Genomic DNA, 24,885 nt, shown 5'->3' with positions numbered 1-24,885 from the left:
AATTATTTAAAGCCTCGGTACAATAAGTTTACGAATTTTATGGCTGTTAAGGTCGTTGAAGGTGAGGCGTGTAGATAGAGCGCGTTGTTAGGTACTGCCATCTTGAGTATTTTAGCCTCAAAGGCATCTTGCATTTGAAAGGTGGGATAGCCCTTACTCAATGCAATTGAGACTTCGACCTCATGTCTCAAAATAGGCAACCACATTTATATGCTATTCATGGACTCCTTTCACCACTTAACACCAGGAGGCCGTCAGTTCTATCAACCCTCTGAATAATTAAAAAGAGTATTTTAACAGCCGCCTACTGATACTAACAGGAAAGATTTAAATGATTAATTAGCATTATCGAAGTGAAACTTCTTTAGAATCGTTGTGATTTCAAACTCGATCAAACTAAATGAAACGAAATGATAAAATAAGTGTGCCGTGATTGACTTGCCGAAGCGGCTCCGAGCGGCGCCGACAAATCACGAAGCGCTCCACACGGTCTCGCGTCCCCGACTAGTTCAGTGGATTTTAGCGTCGGTGCACGCTGTCGTTGCTCTTGGAGCACCCTGAGATACTTTTATTTCTATTTAGTTTGTTATCAACAGACGTCGCTGCACGTAAATTCAACAATTCCTGAATCGCGGTGACGAGATGTTACACAGTTGATAGACGTTCTCGTATTTCTCTTGCTGACTCATACTTACCTGGCGTAGGGATACCGTAATCATGCAGGCGGTTCCCCCAGGGTGAGGCTGCTCCATTGCACTGTGGAGTAGTTGACCCTTGCGATTATTTTTATTTTTTATAAGTTTCACTTCTACCGTGTGTGACTTGCACACATCCACATTTTTTTTATCTTCGTGTATATGTGGCATGCGCCTTAGAAAGTTTAGTATACTCGTATATATGCTGTGTTCATAATTACAAATTCACTTCGGAACAGTACACTTTTGTGAACATGATCATTAGTTAAATTCAATTGTTTTTTGGCTTTCTCTTCCATTTATCGTGGTTCGCCGTTGAAAGTCTTTTCTTAGTTAATTGGGCTTCATTATTTATTTTCGCTGTCTTGTTTTCGTCCTGCCTCCACTGTGAAACGAGGAAATAAAACGTTTTTTTTCCACTCTCTTATTTCATTGTTAATGAACATTACCGCAAGGCTGAAAATATTAAAGCAAACAGTAGGGCAAGCCTATGTTTTCAAAACGGTACTATACTGTAGGTATACGACAAAGAGACCTTCCACCAAGCGAGTGATATTGCTCGGTAGACCGACGGCCCTGGTGTTGTTGTTTGGAACTTGTAGGTATGCAAGCTTATCTTGAAAATGTCGTAAGCGAGATTCAGGCATCTGTCAAATTGTGTTCTGTGATGGCTACGGCCACGCCACTGCACTCCAAAACCGGAGGTCGTGCCATTATGTTAAAACCGTAATTTCAGTGTAACATACTTCAGCTTAATATTTAAAAGTCGAAGATGGCATTCACGGTGTGTCTATGGGCTTAAAAAACTGCGAACATCAGTTTAGCTGTTTTTTCGTTTGCCCGTATGTGTACATTGTATTGTTGCCAATACAGTGAAAATTGTTACGATCAAAATAACATAAATTACAATATAATAATATAAATATAGTATAAATGACGTGCTTATATCCATAAATAAGTTTAGTGTATACCATAAATAAGTTAGTCCATAAATAAGTTTAGTGAAGTCGTCGTGGCCTAAAAGATAAGACGTCCGGTGCATTCTTGTTGAAGCAATGCACCGGTGTTCGAATCCCGCAGGCGGGTACCAATTTTTCTAAGGAAATACGTACTCAACACATGTTCACGATTGACTTCCACGGTGAAGGAATAACATCGTGTAATAAAAGTGAAACCCGCAAAATTATAATTTGCGTAATTACTGGTGACAGGACCTGTTGTGAGTCCGCGCGGGTAGGTACCACCGCCCTGTCTATTTCTGCCGTGAAGCAGTAATGCGTTTCGGTTTGAAGGGTGGGGCAGCCGTTGTAACTATACTGAGACCTTACAACTTATATCTCAAGGTGGGTGGCGCATTTACGTTGTAGATGTCTATGGGCTCCAGTAACCACTTAACTCCAGGTGGGCTGTGAGCTCGTCCACACATCTAAGCAATAAAAAAAATAAAATAAAAATAAACAACAATACCATTTCTATACAACCAATCATGAACCCTATAAATACAATGACATTCTTAAACATGGTGTAGAGTGGTTCGAACGAAGTGCTGGTGCAACACGAAAAAATATACTCCATTCATATATTTTCTTGCATCATACATAATGTAACTAGATTAAAAGCATCTGGTGGCGTTGGTAACAACTGCCTTTGCTACACAATGCGAGCCTAGAAAATTTAAAAGCAATAAAATGATATTGAACGAGTACGAAAATGAAAATTGTTTTCCGGTTACATTGAGGTGCTAAATTATGACCGTATCGGTATCGGGAACGGTGCTCGAAACGAGTTTTTTTCGTTTTTTTTATTTATTGGAACGAAGTTCCTTATCGCGCGTTGTGAAAGGGGGCTAGACGGAAAAAATTCTTACGAAAAGTTGTCACGACACTTTTTAGATCCGTCATTCTGACCAATCAACGTGTAGGCGCTTATCGCATGACATTGCTCGTATCCGATTGGTCCGCGTAATGAGTACAGTTTCTCGAGATAGCGTTTCAACAATAGTAATTTAGTTCATAGTATTGTTTTTTTCTTCTTCATAATGCCGTAATTTATTATTATAACTTAAAAAAAAATTACAATTCCTTCACTAATTAATCGAAAGGAACTTCGTTCCATCCGGGTGTCCCTTGACACCTCTGAAGTTTTTTTACTTAGATGTGTGGACGAGCTCACAGCCCACCTGGTGTTAAGTGGTTACTGGAGCCCATAGACATCTACAACGTAAATGCGCCACACACCTCGTCAACATTGTTTAAATAACTTTGCCTTTGATGGCAGAAGCTTACGACGTGCCACTTGTGACCACGTGCCTACCCTCTGCCCACTGAAAATCTGGTTACATTTTCTTTAAATTATCCGGGATATGTTAGTGCTCAGGAAGCACCATGGAAGGAAATTCTTTCCAGGGCTGGATAGCACGTGGCAACAAAGATGTACAGCAGGGGTGGCCGGTCGATCGTGGCTATTAGTTCAGTCGATCGTGCAAGACAAAAAAATATAAATACATAGAACAGACTGCGCAACGTAATCACCAATTGCTGCATGCATCATCTTCATCTTGTATCATTTGTTAACGACCATCACTTCACATTATTTATCCTCTCTTCTACACATTAGTTCTCTTTTATTATATAATGTTAGGTTTATTTTAATATTTTTTGATAATAGAAAATATGTTACTTATTTGTATACTGAACTACACTTTTTCATTAAATTTCAAGAAAGGTCATTGATAGATCGCAGAGTGTTTCGTCAGTAGACAGTAGATCTTGGTTCTATTCAAGTTGGTCACCCCTGGTGTATAGAAATGCCCTGTAGATGAACACTTCGGTCCCAGGAGTAGAAGTAGACTGCTCCTGTTGCGGCTAAAAAAGTAGTTGGCGGTTTCATTTTCAACAATACCTCATAGTACTGGAACGCTTAAAACGAAGTATCTACATAAACTCCGCTCAAAAGCTTACGATGTACTATTTTTGTGTTTTGAGATTTTTAGCAGCTCGACAAACAATTTTCAGACACTTTGACTTTTCGGGGTCTTTTGAGTTATTCCTTGTCCCCTATCAACTCCTCATGAAACCCACCCGCATTAATCATGTTACAGCGTCTAGACGTAAGAGCTTATAAACATCTTAGCACGTCAGACCAATCCGCTACCCTCATAAAGTAAAGTCATAGTTTTCATTTCATCCATGTATATGTTGGATCTATGTATACGTATGTTGGATTATCAGCCAGATTCATCTACTTAGGTGCTCCCCAGCTCTGAAATATTCTGCGAGGGCTCCAAGCAATGTTTTAGTTTTACTAAGCAACTCTTTGCTACCAAAGAGATTCATATAATACTTATTATTGTTTTTTTAATTCTAAATTTATCAGCTTTCACATTGCCTTACCCAGCTTAATGAGTCCACAGGCACTCCAGCGCTAGAATAGAGTAATTCTTAGTAGAATTCTTTTGAGCCAACATTGCCTTGGGGGCAACCTGAATACCGCTGAGAACGTAGATTATTTTACTATCATATTTTCCACGATCTCAGCCGCGCAAGCTAACAATGATTTAATCCCCCATTATTCGTCTACTGGAAAATGTTCATGTTTCAAATGAACTTAGAGTCTGGCCTAGAGTAAAAGATCTATTGTATTATAATTTACTAGCGACCCGCCCTCGCTTCGCTTCGGAAACTGTAATTTATTATTGATTTCTCCACTATTTAATGGATATATAAACCTTCCTCTTCAATCACTCTATCTACTAAAAATACCTGCATCAAAATCCGTTGCGTAGTTTTAAATATTTAAGCATACATAGGGACAGACAGAAATAGGGACAGAGAAAGCGACTTTGTTTTACACTATGCAGTGAAGATCTAACTGACTCTGTAAAATGAATTAATGTTCAAAAATAATAAAAAATGTAAAATTAAAAAAAGAAATTGCATCAATAAAAGCACAATTAACTTTTGACTGACCAACAAACGATCTAAGCTCGAAAAGGTAACATGTTTTATTTTATTAATTTGTTTTCAGCTAAGTTAAAGTTGAAACTTTGTTAATAAAAGTAAACAAGCCCCTTATGTGAGAATGAAGCGCTGGGAGGCTACACGGGATTGAAAAATGCTTGTGAATTTTTTTATAATTGTAATATTTATATTTTATATTTATTTTTATCATTCAATACATATTTACGTTATATGGCCGCGTCATCGTTTTACTTTGAGAACTATAGTTGAGTGGTTAATAAGTATAATTGTATTTTACTATTGTATTTGTATTGTAGTAGTATTCTGAAAGTTATATCATTACAATATTTAACGAGAAAAATATAATGTAGAATCAAATACTGTAGAATGCGAGACCAGGAGTTCAAAATTAAACAAAAGTTTTGAATCCTTTTATTTACATAGCATATTTTCATACGAAAAATAATGTATTTCAATTTAAGCAAGATTACAGATTATAATTTAAACTAGAGAGCGATACAGATTAATTTTACTAACGTTTTAGTCCCCATATGCCAATTTCATAAATAAATCAATCTTTAAAGTAATGTTAGAGATAAACGATAAAGAAATTGGTAAAAATCCGTCGTTATATAACTCCGAGAATGAAATACGAACCATCTATTTACAAACACAGCCGTATGGCACGATCGGAAACATTCACTAAATTATTTGTTTAAGAAAACATTTTCAAACAAGCTAATTATAATTAAACCAAGGGTAAGAATAGTCACCCAATAGTAAAATACAATTAAATTTATATTTTTGTTTAGTTATTTTCGATTTACACTAAAAATCGTAAAACAGAAACTTGTTATCATAAATTGTGTTGTGGCGTCTGGAGAGAATTGATTTCACTGAGACCCCACTACGGTAAGCGTACTCTTCTATCTATTACGTCATCTTTAACACGTCTATCAATCTCAACGGGCTTACTTATTTGACTTTGATTCTGAAATTTTAGATACTATGAATGTCTAGCCGAATATGTAGACACATATTATTTTGTCAAAAGTAAATACGCCTACAACAAATAGAGCTACTAATGGAACTGAAAAGTAGTTTTTTTCCTACCTATTCGCTGGTAGGTGAGTTCACGGGCTCGACCTAAGAGAGGAAAAGTTTTTTTTATTGCCTTTGTTGGCAGACGAGCGAGCATACGGCCCAAATTTCTTAACCGGTGGTAGGACCTCTTGTGAGCCCGCACTGGTAGGTGCCACCACCCCGCCTATTTCTGCCGTGAAGCAGTAATTCGTTTCGGTTTGAAGGGTCGGGTAGCCGTTGTAACTATACTGAGACCTTAGAACTCATATCTCAAGGTGGGTAGCACAATTACGTTGTAGATGTCTATGGGCTCCAGTAACCACACCACCAGGTGGGCTGTGAGCTCGTCCACCCGTCTAGTCTAAGTAATAAAATAAAAAAAACATGAATGCTACCACTGTACTTGAAACATCAAGTCGGTGTTCAATTGTATTGCATAACAGCTGTACATCTGTCAAAACGGAATATATTACTATCAAGCGAAAAAAACAGGCAGAGTACTGGTATCGAACAGTGTAGGATAGGCCCAATAAATAATGAAATTCTCTTCCTACCCTTCTTCTATATAAATTTTACTAGTTTGACACTTTATTCTACCTTCAGCAATATATTTTATAATTTTACGAATTTGATGGTTTATTCTACGATTTTTATCATACGCCGACGTGTATATAATATATAAATACTTGTTGGATACGTATTTATTAGGATAAATTGATTGATAAATAACTTTTAAAAAAAATGCGTCCGTGTTTTAGCCCCAAGTATAGTCGAATCGCTCTATAAGAGTACACCTAATCATTTCCTTAAGTTACGTATTAAAAGATTGTTAAACAGCAGAAAACCTGATTATTATCCCGCATTTAATTCATAAAGAACAGCAAACAGATTTTTAGAATGGTTTATCAATTTAATTCGTAAAAATTATATTCAATTACTATCTCAGTAATTACAATTTTAAATGACTTATGGTAGATGGCGGGACGTTAAATTTTAGGTTACCACAAGGCAATAAGGCTAGTTGGACCATTAATCGCTAAAACGTCGATTTAAAAAGTTTGAATTTTAGAAATTACGATACGGTTATTACATGACATATTTGTCAAAGTCGACGATTCAAATTGCTATCTAATTTACGACTCTAAATGCTATCAATATAAGTATCGTTTACATGTATACATTAAAAATTACAATGTAAAATGTAGTGAATATTAAAAGATCAATGCCATGTTCAGAGGTTTTTTTTTTATTGCTTGAATAGGTGGACGAGCTCACAGACTACCTGGTGTTCAGTGGTTACTGGAGTCCATAGACATATACAACGTAAATGCTGCCCACCTTGAGAGATAAGTTCTAATGTCTCAGTATAGTTACAACGGCTGCCCCACCCTTCAAGCTGAAACGCATTATTGCTTCACGGCAGCATTAGGCGGGGTGGTGGTACCTACCCGTGCGGACTCACAAGAGGCCCTACCACCAGTAAAAGTGAGTTTCTTTGTAATTTTTTTAAAAAAGTTTTCATTCTCGCGAAATCTCAACAATCTTCATATCTCAAAACTTCTCTTGTCTGTGTGCTTATGTATTGACAAAAGAATATTCCAGGAAAATATTTCAGTTTTGTGGTATGGTTTAAAAATACCTAATGATTGTTTAAGCGCACGCCAACTGGTAACTGAATGAAATTCACCGACCAGGAAAATTGGGATGATTTAAATTGAACTTTAACAAACAGAAAGACAATATTCAGTGAATTTCTGTGATTAAAATGTTATTACCAAGCTTTTGTTGATCGTATACACATCGTTAATATAAAATAAATATGTATAAACAAACAACATTTCTCTCAATATTGATCACAACATTTACCTAAAAGAATATTTTTGTCGATATGATTTCATAGCGGCTATGCAATAAACCAACAACCGGTGCACGTGGCCAATTTATTTTTATGAATAAATCGCAAGCAGCGGCTGCACTCTAGGGCTGTCAGTCGTTTTATTCAATAACGTATTTTGATTTGAACTTTTGTAATTTTGATTAACTTTTATTAAAAGCCATCCGAGTGTATTATTCAAACTGTTATGTGCTGAGAATGTGTAAATAGAATAGAATATAATAGAACAGAATAGAACAGAATAGAACAGAATAGAACAGAATAGAACAGAATAGAACAGAATAGAACAGAATAGAACAGAATAGAACAGAATAGAACAGAATAGAACAGAATAGAACAGAATAGAACAGAATAGAACAGAATAGAACAGAATAGAACAGAATAGAACAGAATAGAACAGAATAGAACAGAATAGAACAGAATAGAACAGAATAGAACAGAATAGAACAGAATAGAACAGAATAGAACAGAATAGAACAGAATAGAACAGAATAGAACAGAATAGAACAGAATAGAACAGAATAGAACAGAATAGAACAGAATAGAACAGAATAGAACAGAATAGAACAGAATAGAACAGAATAGAACAGAATAGAACAGAATAGAACAGAATAGAACAGAATAGCATAGAATAGAACAGAATAGCACAGAATAGAACAGAATAGCACAGAATAGAACAGAATAGAACAGAATAGAACAGAATAGAACAGAATAGAACAGAATAGAACAGAATAGAACAGAATAGAACAGAATAGAACAGAATAGAACAGAATAGAACAGAATAGAACAGAATAGAACAGAATAGAACAGAATAGAACAGAATAGAACAGAATAGAACAGAATAGAACATAATAGAACATAATAGAACATAATAGAACAGAATAGAACAGAATAGAACAGAATAGAACAGAATAGAACAGAATAGAACAGAATAGAACAGAATAGAACAGAATAGAACAGAATAGAACAGAATAGAACAGAATAGAACAGAATAGAACAGAATAGAACAGAATAGAACAGAATAGAACAGAATAGAACAGAATAGAACAGAATAGAACAGAATAGAACAGAATAGAACAGAATAGAACAGAATAGAACAGAATAGAACAGAATAGAACAGAATAGAACAGAATAGAACAGAATAGAACAGAATAGAACAGAATAGAACAGAATAGAACAGAATAGAACAGAATAGAACAGAATAGAACAGAATAGAACAGAATAGAACAGAATAGAACAGAATAGAACAGAATAGAACAGAATAGAACAGAATAGAACAGAATAGAACAGAATAGAACAGAATAGAACAGAATAGAACAGAATAGAACAGAATAGAACAGAATAGAACAGAATAGAACAGAATAGAACAGAATAGAACAGAATAGAACAGAATAGAACAGAATAGAACAGAATAGAACAGAATAGAACAGAATAGAACAGAATAGAACAGAATAGAACAGAATAGAACAGAATAGAACAGAACAGAACAGAACAGAATAGAACAGAATAGAATAGAAGCTGAGAATTTGTATATACGGTCAAGCGCGCACATATTATATTGCATACGAATGCATTTTACACCGCATAATTCATTTTGGAGTTAGTTCAAGGTGTCGCGTACTTGCATAATATCATTTGTAAGCATCGATCAATCACCATAAGCTTATCAATAAACAATTACTCCAAGCATTGGAGTTATTATAACTATCACATCAGAGGGTGGTTTGGACAAACCGTACGGTGTATTTTTTTTTACATTGTTCCGTTTATATCTTAAACTAGCGACCCGCCCTCGCTTCGCTTCGGAAACGCTAAAACACACATGAAACCAAAAAAAAAAAAATTAAAAAAAAAAAAAAAAAAGTAGCCTATGTTCATCAGGGACAATGTCGGCTTCTAATGGAAAAATAATTTTTCAAATCGGTCCAGTAGTTTCGGAGCCTATTCGAAACAAACAAACAAACAAATCTTTCCTCTTTATAATATTATTATCTTAAATTATACCAGTCTATCAATTTAAACCGCCATATTACTCATATTAATTGCATTACATTAAATGCATTAATATTTTTACAAAATTCTGTTAAAGTTTTAGTTCCCATCATCCCGGAATGTAACGTAGCGATAAATTAAAGTTTCAAGTTGGCAAGCCCAATGAATGCCGACGGTTTGCGCGGGCGGCCGCTCAGCCCGGTTCGACTTTATTATTTCCCCGCTTCATATTTCGGGGTGTTTATTAATGATTTTGTAATTGGTGGCTGTCGGTCGCAGTCGGTGCTCCTGGCCCATTAACCGACCGCGGCATAAGTCAGATCTGAAACAATTTTATTCTCGTCGACTATTGGAGAGGTCTGAGTGGGTAAAATAATAGCAAAGTTTTTTGAAAAATATATTTATAATAGCTCGAGAATAATGCATTTAAAAGAAATTTGTTTTCAAAATTTAACGCAACAAAAAAGTTTTAGTGCTTTTTGGTCAACATATGTTTATTTGTTATTCGTGTTCTACGTGACCGTGCATGATTTATTCGATTGAGTTGAACGTTGCTAGAAAGTTTCCGGTATACTATCAACGTATGCTGGATAACGTGCGAATTTCAACTTTGCGAACTTCAACAAATGGGAGTATTTTATAAAATTAATGAATCACAGCGAAGCTAAATCGAAACAACTATATAAAAACTAGTTGGCCCGGAAAAACGTTGTTTTGCCAAATTATTTCTAGGAAAGATAAATAACCTACATACCGACTGCAGCGCCATCTGCCGGGCTGGTTTGTAAATCTAAACTATTCTCGAATCCACCTGAAGGTACACAAAAAAATTCCTTAAATCTGTCCAGCCGTTTAGGAGTTTAGTGACAAACACACGCACAGAAGAAATATATATAATATATAAAGGTTAACCATACTACGAAATACAAATTTAAACATTCTAATAAAAGATCCATAACAAAGTACTTTATTTCAAACCCCAAAAACAATGTTTGATAGATAAATCCCACAATATTTTCAAGCTAGATCGGAAGCCGGTAGCACTGATTGTTCGTGGTTTTGACAAAGCCAATTCAGCTTTCAGCATTCAGTTATTTTAAACCTGATATAATACCTTGAATATTGAAAGACAATTTGTGGTATTTTCAAAATGTTGCTAGTATACTTTTTATTGACACTGTTTTTTTTTTATCGTGATCTATTTATTCAAAAGGGCCGGTCTGATCTATTCTAGTTATTTAAAGTATTATAGTAATCATTCATGTAGCTTAAAGCATGTGACATGTGACATAAGAAAAACTATAAAATGTGATATTTAAATCTTTTTGATATTGAATATATAAATTTTAGTGTAAATGTTTATAATGATAAAATGCAAATCATAAAACCAAAAACGGATAAGTAAGTAAAAGGAACACCAAAATAAGAAGCAAAAAAAGTTCTCCCTGTAGCAGGTTGTAAGAAATATTATAATATGGAGATATAACCTAAATAAGCCAACCAACCTAACTCATGCCCAATCCCTACCCAGCATGATAAGAGGACAAGCTGTGCCTACCTCAAATAATGTGAGATAAGAACAAAAAGAAGACTCATATGGCTTAAGTAAGCTACAATAACCTCTCATCGTAAACAAAAATCCCTTCATCTGACAAAGTCATCTATTTGTAAATTTAATCAAAAATGAGGTACAAATCTATGATCAATCACATCAAATACCTCATGTTTACCTTATTTTCGCTTAAATGCCAATTTAGATATCAAATAACCATTAACAAAACCAATTCATAATAACTACCTCTTCGACTAGACATTGACACCATTAGGAAGTACTGTGGTGTATTGAATACAAAACATCAATAGTAAAATTTTTGTTGTACAATTTGTAATTAATTGCCAAGCGCATGATAGCATCTCAAAACCTCCATTAAACAAGCATGCTTTCATAGAATATTCATTGCCATAGATGAAATTTCTAGGAAATATTTTTATAATAGCAAAGTTCATTAGCATTTCAGGTTCTTTAGTTTTGTAGTTGACTTTGTAATCAAAATGTAAGCCGATTTGATTCAGAGTATGTTATTCAAATTATTAAAGTGAAATTTAATTTAAAACTACGTTTACTGTTTAATCTCGCTCTCCTTTTTTCTAAAGTTTCAAATGATTTACTATTTTCGTGATCACAGACAACTTAGTCGTAAGTCGTAAAAGTAGTAATAATTATATCTACGACTCGCGAATACCGAAGAGAATAGCATGAAAATGTGTCCAAATCTATATAAAACTAACAAATATTACAAATATAGAGTACGCTTTATTGTACACCAAGGAATTGCCAAATCGATGCCTCCAATGAACACTACTTTAACTCCAAATTCGTAGGTTTACAAGAGGAGAGTTTAAACGACAAAAGATGATAAAATCTTTATTATTGCAGATATATTTATGGTTTTTTCTTGTGTAACTAGCTGATTTACTCTTGCTTCGAACACTTTGTATCCCTTTTTACGAAAATTGCGCGGACGGAGGAGTATGAAATTTTCCACACTTATAGAGATTATAGAGAAGAAGTGCACAATACTAATTTTTTTTTTAAATAATGCATAAAGTATGCATTAAATCAATAAAGAAAACATTACACACACTACATACCATGGATTTGACGCACACACGCATGCATACTATTTACTGTCAAACTTTTGTTCTTGACGTCTGTTGTCAAATTGAGAATAAATTAAATATTGTTTGGTTTTGTTAGTATTTTTTATAGTGTAGCCTTGGCGAAATTTGTAATTATATAAGTATAAAATACAATCATAATAGTGTACAAACTTACAATTCCAATTAATTATAGTCGAATTTCGACTACTGCGGGACCTCTAGTACTTTTAAAATAGTGAAGCGATTTGCGTGAAAAACGAAAATTTCAAAGTTTTGAGTTAGAGTAGTCATTGGAGGCATCGAAATGCAAACATTTATACAAATGTACTAAATTCTTTTTAAACGGGGCTTGAGATGAATTCCTAGCAATAAACAAGAACTGTGTTCTTGGTATTGCCGATATTCACCCGATCATTCACCATCAGATTAGCTCATCTGTTCTTCAAAAATTAATTAATAATTATAAATAATAATTGTTAAGCTTTAAACTATTTTAAAAAGTCTATGCTATGTACATAGATGAATGTTTTTTTTTGTAAAGCCAAGAGATCAAAAATAAGGATCACAAAACTATTAACCATAAAACTGATTATCGATTAAAAAAAAGGACGTATCTAAACCTATTGTTCCGAAAAACTACTTCAACAATTTTGCGAAATTCAACTCTTCAGTAAAATAGACGAATAGCCAGAGGCAATTTTCAATTAGCCATTTTAACAATACTGTGCACATGTTACGCTCGATTGGAAAATAAAACTAAATTAAATAAATAGTTGCAAGCGTCCGTTATTCAGTCCGATCTACAAAACATGTTTCTTTATAACGAGAACATTCTTTTTTTTTTTTTTTTTTAAAAAACATGAGTATATTTCTTAGGTCTTTATGACAGACGACGTCCTGCGGGATCTTCCCGGGGATTGGATCCCGTCCTATTGTCAGGACGGGTACCGGCGACAGCGAGCCTGCGGCGCGCATTGTGCGGTACCGTAGGTTTCGTGGAGTCGGAGTGGTGGAGCTCGATGGGGTTTAGTCGGTAGTCGGTTTTGCGGGGCGGGTCCTGCGTGGTAGACGCCGCGCAGCGCCTCGCGCGCCTTTCTCAAGGCGTAGTCTCCCGGTAAGAATTGGAAGAAGAGGAGGACTTTGGTCTTCCTCTTCTCCCTCTTCTTCTCTGGAGGCGCCGCAGTCCGACATAAACCGGTCTATTACCCTCTCGATAAAAAAAAAAAAGGTCTTTATGACAGAAAAGAGTATAAATACCGAAATTAACGACGTTTTTATTGCTTAGATGGGTGGACGAGCTCACAGCCCGCCCGGTGTTAAGAGGTTACTGGAGCCCATAGACATCTACAACGTAAACGCGCCACCCACCTTGAGATATAAGTTCTAAGGTCTCAGTATGGTTACAACGGCTGCCCCACCCTTCAAGCCGAAACGCATTACTGCTTAACGGCAGAAATAGGCAGGGTGGTGGTACCTACCCGTGCGGACTCACAAGAGGTCCTACCACCAGTAATTACGCAAATTATAATTTTTCGGGTTTGATTTTTATTAAACGATGTTATTCCTTCACCGTGGAAGTCAATCGTGAACATTTGTTGAGTACGTATTACGTACGACTTAAAGTACTATCAGCATACTCGTAAAGTATATCAGTTAAATCATGACAACACGTTCTGTTTGGTAATATATGTGTATATTTAATATAATAGTTGTGTTGGATTATACATTGTAAAATTCAAATTCATTTTCTGTTACAGGTAAGCCGTTCTGGGATGTAATCCTCTGTTTTGGTAAGCATTTACTGGTTTTGGATTGGTTTTGGACCATCGCGGCCCCACAACGCTAGACCACTAATCAAATTTAAAAGACTGAAGTCGAAGGAAAAATGGTTTGATCCCGTTGTAACAGCAACAGCAACTATTTTCGTAATTACCCCCCGTAAATACCCCATACAGCGTGACTCGTGTAAAGAAAACACTATATTTTATCTATACTAATATTATAAAGAGGAAAGATTTGTTTGTTTGTTTGTTTGTTTCGAATAGGCTCCGAAACTACTGGACCGATTTGAAAAATTCTTTTTCCATTAGAAGCCGACATTGTCCCTGATGAACATAGGCTACTTTTTTTATTTATTTTTTTATTTTTTATTTTTTGTTTCATGTGTGTTTTAATGTTTCTGAAGCGAAGCGAGGGCGGTTCGCTAGTTATCTATATATTAATACGTGAAGCAAAAACTTTGTACACCTTTTACGAAAATTGCGCGGACGCAGGCGTATGAAACTTCACACACTTATATAAAATATAGAGAAGGAGCGCACAATGCTAATTTTTTTTTAAAATAATGCATAAAATATACATTAAATCAATAAAGAAAACATTACACACACTGACAAATATTTGACACACACACGCATACATACTCTGCTATTTATTGTTAAAGTCTGCTTGTCAAAATGAGAATAGAATAGTATGGTTTTCCTTTAATATTATTTGTCTATAGTGTAGTTTTCACGATTTTTTTTAAATATAAATATAATAGTCTTTCACAATAGAACCATAATAATGTTCAAACTTATAATTTCAATTAATTATTGTCGAATTTCGACTATTGCAAGACCACTAGTATAAAAAAATTGACGTATTCCAACTATTTGTTTCGGAATTCATTGAAGAAAAAAGGATGAAATTTGACCCACGGTCTAAAATTGCCCTGTAAACAGCTTTGTCGAGAACTTATAAAGTTTTAGAAGCCGATTTCGCTTTCGAGGTGTTTGTTATTTTTATTGCGCGGATAAGTGACCAGTTCACGGCTCACCTGGTGTTTATTGGCTAGCGGATATCATAGAATAAGCAGTAATGCGTTTCGGCTTGAAGGGTAGGGCAGCCGTTGTAACCATACTGAGACCTTAGAACTTATATCTCAAGGTGGGTGGCGCATTTACGTTGTAGATATGTGTAGTTCTATGGGCTCCAGTAACCACTTAATACCAGGCGGGCTGTGAATACCACCGTCTGCCTGAGACAGTAGATCTAAGTCTCAATGATATTGCGTAACAGTTGGTCAATCCTATCAATCGGAACGCCGGACTGTGCAGATTAACAATACGCAACGCAGTTATTCCCACTGTTGTATCATCTGCATTATCTAGGGAGAATGTGTTATGCAATCTATTCACAAATCTATCGGCTCAAACTATCGATTATAGTCGCCATAAAAACAATTAAATAAAATTACCCAATCACGTATGCGTGTTAATAAATAAACGTAGTTCCATTTTTGGAAGCACAAATGTAAATTATTCGGCGAATCCTGTGAGGAATTAGATAATAAAGCTCATTATATGAATTTTTATTTTTTTATTTTTAGAAAATGATTATACTATTGAAAAAATAAACGTTTATTCGAAACTACTGATCGCACTGTTAACTTAACGCACTTATAAAACAGAATTGTAAATTGGGAATATTACCTTAACCTTGGTTTACAGTGCAATATTGAGCTTTAAAACTCCCATTTTGGTTGAGGAAATAGGCGAGAAATTCATTTTACTTCGTCAAGTACTCGACCGATAAATTTATTCAGTATCATGTTTTTTTTTTCTCTTCTTGGTTTATGGTATACATGGTATTCACAGTACATGGTTTCTGGTTTCGACGTACTTGTCACATAAGCATTAGGCAAATAGTTTAAAATAATAAGAATAATAAAACATGATATTTCTCAACATTATATTTTATTTTATTTAATCACAATTTTCTTATATTTAATCACAAAATGAATAATTTTTGACGTTCCCCTTCACACCGCATCAAAAGCCCAAAGCGCTCGAAAGCGTTTCGTTTATTTGTAGATGCCATCTTCACCTGAAGGAGACGTCACCCTAATCGCCACTTAGCCATCGCTTAAACAGCACAATGGGTAACCCAACCGAGACTTAAATAAGGACTCGGTGATTTTATCACACGTCGGCCGAATCTCTGTGGACAGACACACCGAGGATATGAAACATTGCACTTTTGTTATCCGTGATCTTTACATTCAAAATAACCTTCAACATGATTATTACATTCATAAACAATTGCAGTTATGGTTGAAGAAACTATAGTAACGTAATATACAAACAACAATAAACAAAAGGTGATCTTGTGGAATGTATACGACGAAGGGAAGATCCTTCCACCGAGCGCGTGATATTGCTCGGTAGACCGACAGTCCGAATGTTGTTCGGAACTTGTATATATTTAAACTTATCTTGAAAATGTCGTAAACGAGATTCAGGCATCTTTCAAATATCTTGTGATCTATGATGGCTACCCGCCACCATCTTAACAAATTTAATGTCGTAGTTAGTACTACTACCTAAGCAAATTCTCTCAAACTGAGCCTGAGCTCACCCATCCGTCCCCGTGAAGCTGGAACAGTCCCTTAGGAAGCCCTTAGGCTACCAGCGAATAGTTAACGAAAAATTAATAATATTGGTCATGATAAATTTTTTATTAGTCTTAACTGATGTCTACCTATTTATGCTATAGCACCTAATTTAACTTTCGCAGTAATTATCAACGCGAAATTAAGTACATATTATTGCTGGTAGCCGGATTGATACCATTTTTCGGCCCAAAGTGGACAAAGTTTTGAATGGTATTCCACGATTCCCAAAATCGAATTTCTCATAAGTTCTACTAGGAGGTTTCCTTTATAGGTTCATATCTAGCCATCATACCAAACTATTGAAATAAAACAGTAATCACTGTTTCAATACAATTCTGACTTGAAGACTATGCCCGATGCATGTTCAGAAGTCTATGGCTTATCTTAAAACCAGAATACCGTAAATCGGTAGATATATAAAAAAATCTCACAAGTACCGAAAAGCACAAAATAGTCTTTTTCACTTCTCAAATCTGAAATTAAGTAACAAATTACAGGTATAATCAAAAAGGTCTAAAGTTGGAAACTAGTTAATAATGAAGTAGAGTTTCTTGGTAAGACCCGGCCTCAGGGACACAGGGAACAAACTCATCCTTGACCTAATCTCCTACTTCAGATGTTTACACAAATATAGTGAGAAATCTTTGGTTGAATTTAAAATTTACTCATTTTAATACATTGCAATGATGCAAGTTATTTTTCTGTTTGTCTTCTTGTGTTGTTTAATTTTAAATCGTCAATGAAGTCATAATTTGATTTTTAATGGATAATGGACACAATCAAGTTAATCAGTCTGATTTAACTTTAAATGCGTATTTAATTTACTTCTGATTTTTTGTGTCTGTGTTCCTTGTGATATTATATCACCCGTATTCTACTGACGATATTGTTTGGCAACAATAGGTCCAAAAATTAACAAAAAAGTCAAATGATGATCACATCTCGCGGTTTTCCCTGTCGCGCATATTCGCGGAAACGCTTCTAGAAAATGCTTCCCGCGTTAGCCAGGGCGCATGCGTGGATTGCAACCCATCCCTTTCTGGTGAATTGCGCGCCAGTCTTGACTGCGCATCACGACGTGTTGCCGATTCTCGTGCCGTATCAAAACAAATCCTTACTACGATGATTGCTGATTTGCCGGCGTACCGCGTGTCCGAACGTCAACACAGCAATGACAAGAAAAACAATCGTACAACGCAGTATGCCGTCACGGCGGAGAAGGCCGAACCATTCGGTACATTTCTAATTTGTTTGTTTATAGATGCGGCTTTTGACGTAGTGAATGTTCTCAAATGCGTAGTTAACACGCAGCGCTTGCCTTTTTACTTCTTTCTCTTAAGCTTTATTATGATCAGTAACAACACCTAAAAAAAATTGCGCTATCTACCATTTTCGCTTTTATTTTACTGAGACTTACTTTAGGATTCTAGTAAAACCAAATAAAATTGTGCAGTTTCATTATTTTAATGCACCACACGAATGTAAAACTTCTTTTAATATAAAAGTTGCATCATATTCTTCATTGTTGCCAACCTCGACTTAAACAATTATATTAAATAAAATTACACACACGCAAACACCAATACCTAACATTCACGTGATATTTACATGGAACTCAAAAAGGGAATCCCTGACGTCACATGACGTCACTTCATTCAGATCTTATTCGTGTTCACACGTAACAGACACGCGAAATATCCAGTTCTCACGCATGAACGAACACAATCCGTCAGATGTGGGTGTCGAATGATCTTTCTAAAGGGCGAAAAAGGTCGAGCGATATCCCTCGTATCTATCGGACTGGAATACGCCCCCACGACTTGTTGCTCGATTCTTCGATGTTTACAAAGCATATTCCCTATTCTGGTGTCGATTTATGTTCAAGGGAAATATATGAATGGGCAAATAGTAAGAGATAACGACCACTAAACAGCCGTAGATTCAAAAGGACCGTTTGTTTCTGTTCGTTAGAAATGGAGAGACGGGTAGATTAATATGGCGGTGGCAATTTGCCGTTGAGTGCTATTGGTTGAGCAATGGTTCTTTTAAGCAGCTAATTGGACTTAGGGCTTCTATTAGGGCTGTCCGTTCAACAAAAATAAATATAATTAAAAAATAAAATACAGAGATTTAAAAAAAGTTTTAAATTGGTTATAATTTATGGGCTGCTATTTTAGATTTATGAATATGAATGGAATTGAATAATCTTTGAATTTTTTTAAAGTCTAACTAGTTAAGGCGCTCATAGCTCATTTGACTCTAAATAGGCATTGGCGAAAATAATACAATTTGAGTGCCACTTCTGACTTCTAGACATTAGGTTAATGTTGCGTTTGCATAAAGCCTCTATCGAGCGCTTTTTAGCGAAACAGGTAATTAAAATATGTAAGTTGATGATCCCACTCCCAATGGGCTCACAATACGCCCTGCCACGAGTAGTCTAATTTGGAATTAAAGAAACCAATAAATAAGCTAATTAAGTCTGTAAAATGAGAACATTCTGTTAATTAATACTCAATAATTCACTTTCTAGGTTGTGTTTCTGTTTTCTAGTTCTATTCAGAGCTGTAGTTTCGCCTTCGTAAATACACTTTATAAAGCGTGGGCGGAGATCCGATTTGAGTAGTGGAATGAAAGGTAGTCTATATTCTTTCACAGGGCTCACACTATTTTTCGGGTTTCGTTAGAATGATTGAATTGCTTGGGCTTAAAAATGTAACAGACAGAGTTACTTTCGTATTAATTATACTGCTTACGGTGTAACTACTAATACCTGACAGCATGAAAGAATATTCAAAAAATTTATAAATTAACTTTTCTTTAATTCTGATTTTAATGAAATAAACTTCTATCGTAGGTGCTCGTATATATCTCATCATCTTAGGCCTTACAGCCCAGGGTGGGCCTTAGCCTGGTCCAGTATGTCTCTCCAGACTGCTCTGTTCAGTACTTTCTCCTTCCAGTTCTTGACACCGATAACTTTGACGTCGTGCTCTACGACATCTAACCATCGGAGTCTGGGCCTTCCACGACTTCTGCGGCCCTCTGGTTTGCGATATAGTAGTTGTCTTGGCATTCTGGTCTCCTCCATTTGTACTACATGTTCTGCCCATCGTAGGCGTAAAATTTTTATAGTTTTTATGATATTAGGATGTGAATATCAGGCAAATCGTGTTTATAGCGCCTCCTCCATATATCGTTTTCCTGTATAGCACTGAATGTCCGTCTTAGGATCTTACGCTCGAACACAAGCAGACGACTTATTATCTGCTCTTAATTAATATCGGTCTATCCATGAAAATAATATGAAAATCTATTCCGTAATTCCAGTGAAGTGCGCAAACAAACAAACAAACAAACAAACAGAAAGACAGACAGAGAATAATTTTAAAAATCGCACGTTTATGTTCCATGACTGTTCTTTAATTACTTACCCGTTTCTCTTTTTATTAATTTCTTTCAATTCATAGACACGTCAGATCCTAATGTTGTATCTTGGTATAGATTTTCAATTATTTAAAAAATATATCTTACCGTGTGGAACTGCATACAAAAACGATGGTAAAGTCATGGCTATATTTTCGAGGTTGAAAGAAGAATTCGAATAATAGTTACTGAAGCGGACTGTCGCATTATCTTTGTATCTTTGTTTGTATCTTTGTATTGTATCTTTTGTACATTGTAGTGTACATTGTATCTTTTGATTAATTATTAGACAGATTATTATCAACTAAGTTATACGCACTTTTTGTGAACTGCAACACTGATACATAGCTACCACAATCGAGTGTAGAAAAACTAAAATCCATATATGAATAGTCAGCCTAATATAACAGATTTAGATGACGACTTGAACAACCTATGAGGTATTTTAATGTGAACCCAATAAACCGACTAAGGCTATTTAAAATTCACAGCCTTTCGGCCCCATTTAGTAGCAGTCATCACTTAAATTACTTAAAACATTAACCTTTGTGACGGTCGTTTGATCGGTTCGAAATTCAAATTAGTTTGACCACTAGCCCGAATTTCTATCTACCTTGGAACACATATTGGAACGCCATGACCTTTTGTACTTTGGCCCAAATTTACAAACAGCTTTACAAACTTTCACGATAAAACTTTAAATGCTATATTAAGTTAAAATGTTAAAATGGCTATGGAATGAGCTCCCCTCTACGGAGTTTTCCGAGCGCTATGACATGTCCTCCTTCAAACGAACCTTGTGGAGAGTACTTAACGGTAGGTAGCGGCTTGACCTTAGCATTGCTAAGCAAGTTGTCCAAACTTTGGCAAGTAGAAGTCTGTCGGCGTAAGGTCTGGTGAGCACGTTGGATGACTCAAAAGTTCCAACCCTAGCTCTTTTGTCTTAGAGACTGTCTTCTGTTCTGTATGAGGTCGAGAAATGTCGTGTAGGAGCAGCGGAAACGAGCTATTAACCAAAGCTCACCGGAGATTTCCGAGCTTTTCTGTCATTGGACAAGTTCCTTATACAAATCCGCGTTAATGCTGGTAACGTTTGGTAAGAAACTTTGGTGAATTATACCGGCACTAGACTACCGAATTTATTAATAACCAGCGGCCCGCTACGGCTCCGCTCGGGTCTTTAACAAAAATTTCAACGATATTTGACGTTGTTTTATCTTTTTAAATAAAAGCACATTTATTGCGGCATAAATATAATAGTTAGACATATGGTATCGCGACACTTTTTGTAAATAATAATATGTTCTACAAAGTCGTAGTACGTTATTTTATTCTATCATCAATAGTTTTCGAAGGGCCCGCGATGTAAAGAATATTTTAAGTGCTTTTTTTACACCTTGGATTACATTATTGGAGTTTTTTGTTTTTTTTTATTGCTTAGATGGGTGCCGAGCTCACAGCCCACCTGATGTTAAGTGGTTAATGGATCCCGTAGACATCTACAACGTAAATGCGCCACCCATCTTGAGATATAAGTTCTCAGGTCTCAAGTATAGTTACAACGGCTGCCCCACCCTTCGAACCGAAACGAAGCTGCTTCACGGCAGAAATAAGCAGGGTGGTGGTACCTACCCGCGCGGACTCTCAAGAGGTCCTACCACCAGTAAAGCGTTCAGTGGAGTTTTAGTAAGGATCCCTAATTTTTTTTAAAAAAGATTATAACCTATGTCACTCAGGAATAGTGTAGCTTTCAAACAGTGAAAGAATTTTTCAAATCGGTTCAGTAGTTTCGGAGCCTATTCAATACAAACAAATAAACAAACAAATCTTTCCTCTTTATAATATTAGTATAGATTACTACAGATATAGATTAATTAAGAATTTACCGAACCCAATCGACATCACAAAGTGAATAGAACCATCTATCTATTTCGATTATTAACCCTATAGACTCTTTGAGAACCACCTAAACATATTGTATTTTTTTTAAATGATTGATTTCAAACAATGAATGTCAAGTCTACTTTTACGTGTACCTAATTAAATTAGGTAAGTGACAAACAAAAAACTTGATTATCGTAGGGATGTATGTACCTGAGGTGAATTTCCATTGAAACATTTTCCTGTAATGATTAGCGAGCGAATGTGCTTCGTAGCACTCGCTAAGTAAATTAACAACAACCTGGACTGCTTGAAGCGTAGATCGCTGCAAAGTAATTTCACGAGAATTATTATAGGTATCTTAATTGTTTACTAGTATCATGCGTGCTTTTTAAATACGTACCATATAGCAAGTTATAGACTAAACATGACAAATTTTTTTTTTATTTTACCAATACGCAAGTTAGAAGTCTTATTTTGGACGGAGACATTCACATGCGGCTGTGAGCTTATTGTCTCAATTACGCTACTAAATAAATCAATAATTAATCCAGATAGTTATAGTTACCTATGCCATTGAGTTTCAATTTTACCCAATTTCTTCGAAGAAATAGATCAGAATTAATACAATAAAATTAAATGCACAAACCGAAAAAAGCATTGTTAGAAACCTATTATATAAAATCAAGCAACAATATATTAGAGGAAACACGACAAAAGAAAGTTCTAAGCAGTTTTCAGCGGCTTCTGTTTAAGGTCAAGTGCAAAATAATAAGTTTTCATTCTCTTAAGTTGCTTTAGATTCTATTTTAAACTGATTTCTTTGTTATCTTTCAATACCACGTTTTGGATTACATATATATATTTATATCAATCACAAAATTTCATTACTTCTTATAAAACGATAAAATCGACACTTACTTAAATAAATTCAAATTACAATTTTGTACCTAACCTTCTTATTATACTGCTGATGAATTTTATATAAACAAACAATACTTTGTCTCAGCAGACAACTCACAAAATTAAAAAAAATTGTCTACAGGAAGAGAGTCGAAATAACGTTGGCAAAATTGTTTAAAACAGATTACATTTTAAAGCGATTTAGCTCTGGATAAGCTAACGGTGGCCGAGACAGGTCACATAGGACGCGACCTACACACGACCGACTCATACTGCGTAGTAGCGTCTGAAATGAATATAAATTTGAATTAAGATGCGCGACTTAACATAATGATATAAAAAATATCTCTATATCAAATCGCAGAATAAAAATTTGGAAAGTATAATTTTTGTAATTGAAACATTTGAAAATCGTTCTATAATTTAAAACTCAGCTGTAGATTTGTTTATTTTAAAAAATCACGTACGAATAATGCGCTATTTATTTGAAAAATAAATAAATGCTGTTTAGTTAGCGCAGCACAGGAAAACGGCACCTATTTGGCTTATTTTTAACTTTTATACTAAAATAAGGTTTCTCAAAGCAATATTTACTCCTTGTAGTGGTATATATTTACATTTTGACACGGAAATGTTATAAAATATTTTAAATACAATTGTAACTAAGTTACAGGTACCCCCTGTTTTATCAGTAATTTATTTGGAGAGGTCTAAAATTTAAAAACTTACAGCATGTACAAATATATGTATTTTCTATCTTCCAAGTTGTACAAAATTCAACAGTTCACAGACCAGTTTCCAAGAAATGAACGCAGTTCCACAGAATGGCATGATTAAATTTGCGTCTATATGGCTTTCTCTTGGAATCGATCAATGGCTGTGACTGAAAATAGTATATTGACCCTTGGTGATGATTTATAATTAGTGTCAATACGTAAAAATGCAAAGCTCAAGTTGCAATAAAAAAATGCAAAGCTGAAAACTATAATATATTTAAAATATTTATTTTAGGATACAAAGAAGAAGAAAAAAATTGTTACGGTCACCAAATATAAAAAAAAAAACAATACTCTATACAGTATTAGGAAACGGACTAACAGGAACTACTTTGAACACACAAAAGAGATGAAAATAAAAAAAATCCCAACTCGGATTTTAGTCTTGAATTTTATCGAATATGATTTCCAGTCTAGAAAAAGGCCTACCTACTTAACAAAGTACCATGACATGGGGTAAATTGGGATCCTGGGGTAAATTGGGACAAACCTGCGGAAGATTCTCAAAGTACCTGTAGCACGGAATCTACCTAATTTTGTTTATGTTAATATTTATCAATGTATAGAAGAATAACCAAGTTAACTATGGAAGCACTAAATATGAGTTAAGTTGGTCCCAAAAATTCGTCAAATTAAATTGAAAATAGTGGTTGAAAAGTGCGTTTTAAAACAGCTTACAGAACTTTTAAAAAAAGTAATATTATCGTTGTTTTTTCAATAAGATCACAGTTTATATAAATTTTTAATACATCTGGAAATACCACAACAAACGGTAAGTTGCAATATTCTTATTTTAAATACAATATTTCAACAAAATAAAAAATGTATAATTTTTCCTTTCTTTTTGGGGAAAATTGGGATGTATGTAGGGTAATTTGGAACGAGACTGGAAAAATTAGGGACGAGAAAACACAAAATTGGAACGCCAAAAGACAAAATAGGGATGGATTGTTAGGGTTGTCACTGATATCTTATAATAGATTTTTTAGCCTATACTATCACTTAATTGCGTGATGTAAAGAAGGTTAATGTGTTTATCAGTTAGTTTATGTAAGTATTATAGGTAAAAGAAAAGTATATATAAAATTACTTTTTTTTCGCGACATTTACCTTGTAATATCTGCCCGGTCGTATGTTCTTTAAAGCAATAAAAAAAATTAAAAGTTAAAAGAACTCAAAC

General features: G+C 35.0%; 1 protein-coding gene and 1 long non-coding RNA gene across 2 annotated transcripts in view; one reads left to right on the top strand and one right to left on the bottom strand.

Annotated features, from left to right (window-relative positions):
• The window catches only part of LOC101746298 (uncharacterized), a 265,185-nt gene that overhangs the window by 91,513 nt on the left and 148,787 nt on the right, over positions 1-24,885 (top strand). The window lies entirely within an intron of this gene.
• LOC134200563 (uncharacterized) overlaps positions 16,003-24,885 on the bottom strand; it is a 45,085-nt gene continuing 36,202 nt past the window's right edge. Inside the window, exon 3 of the long non-coding RNA XR_009975530.1 lies at positions 16,003-16,265. This is a non-coding gene — a long non-coding RNA (uncharacterized LOC134200563). The remainder of the gene's footprint in view (positions 16,266-24,885) is intronic.

Source organism: Bombyx mori, chromosome 18, assembly GCF_030269925.1.
Source record: "Bombyx mori chromosome 18, ASM3026992v2".
In the NCBI taxonomy this organism is placed as follows: Eukaryota; Metazoa; Arthropoda; class Insecta; order Lepidoptera; family Bombycidae; genus Bombyx; species Bombyx mori.
Note: the sequence above shows the minus strand (reverse complement) of the source record. Positions and strands in the feature narration are given on the sequence as shown.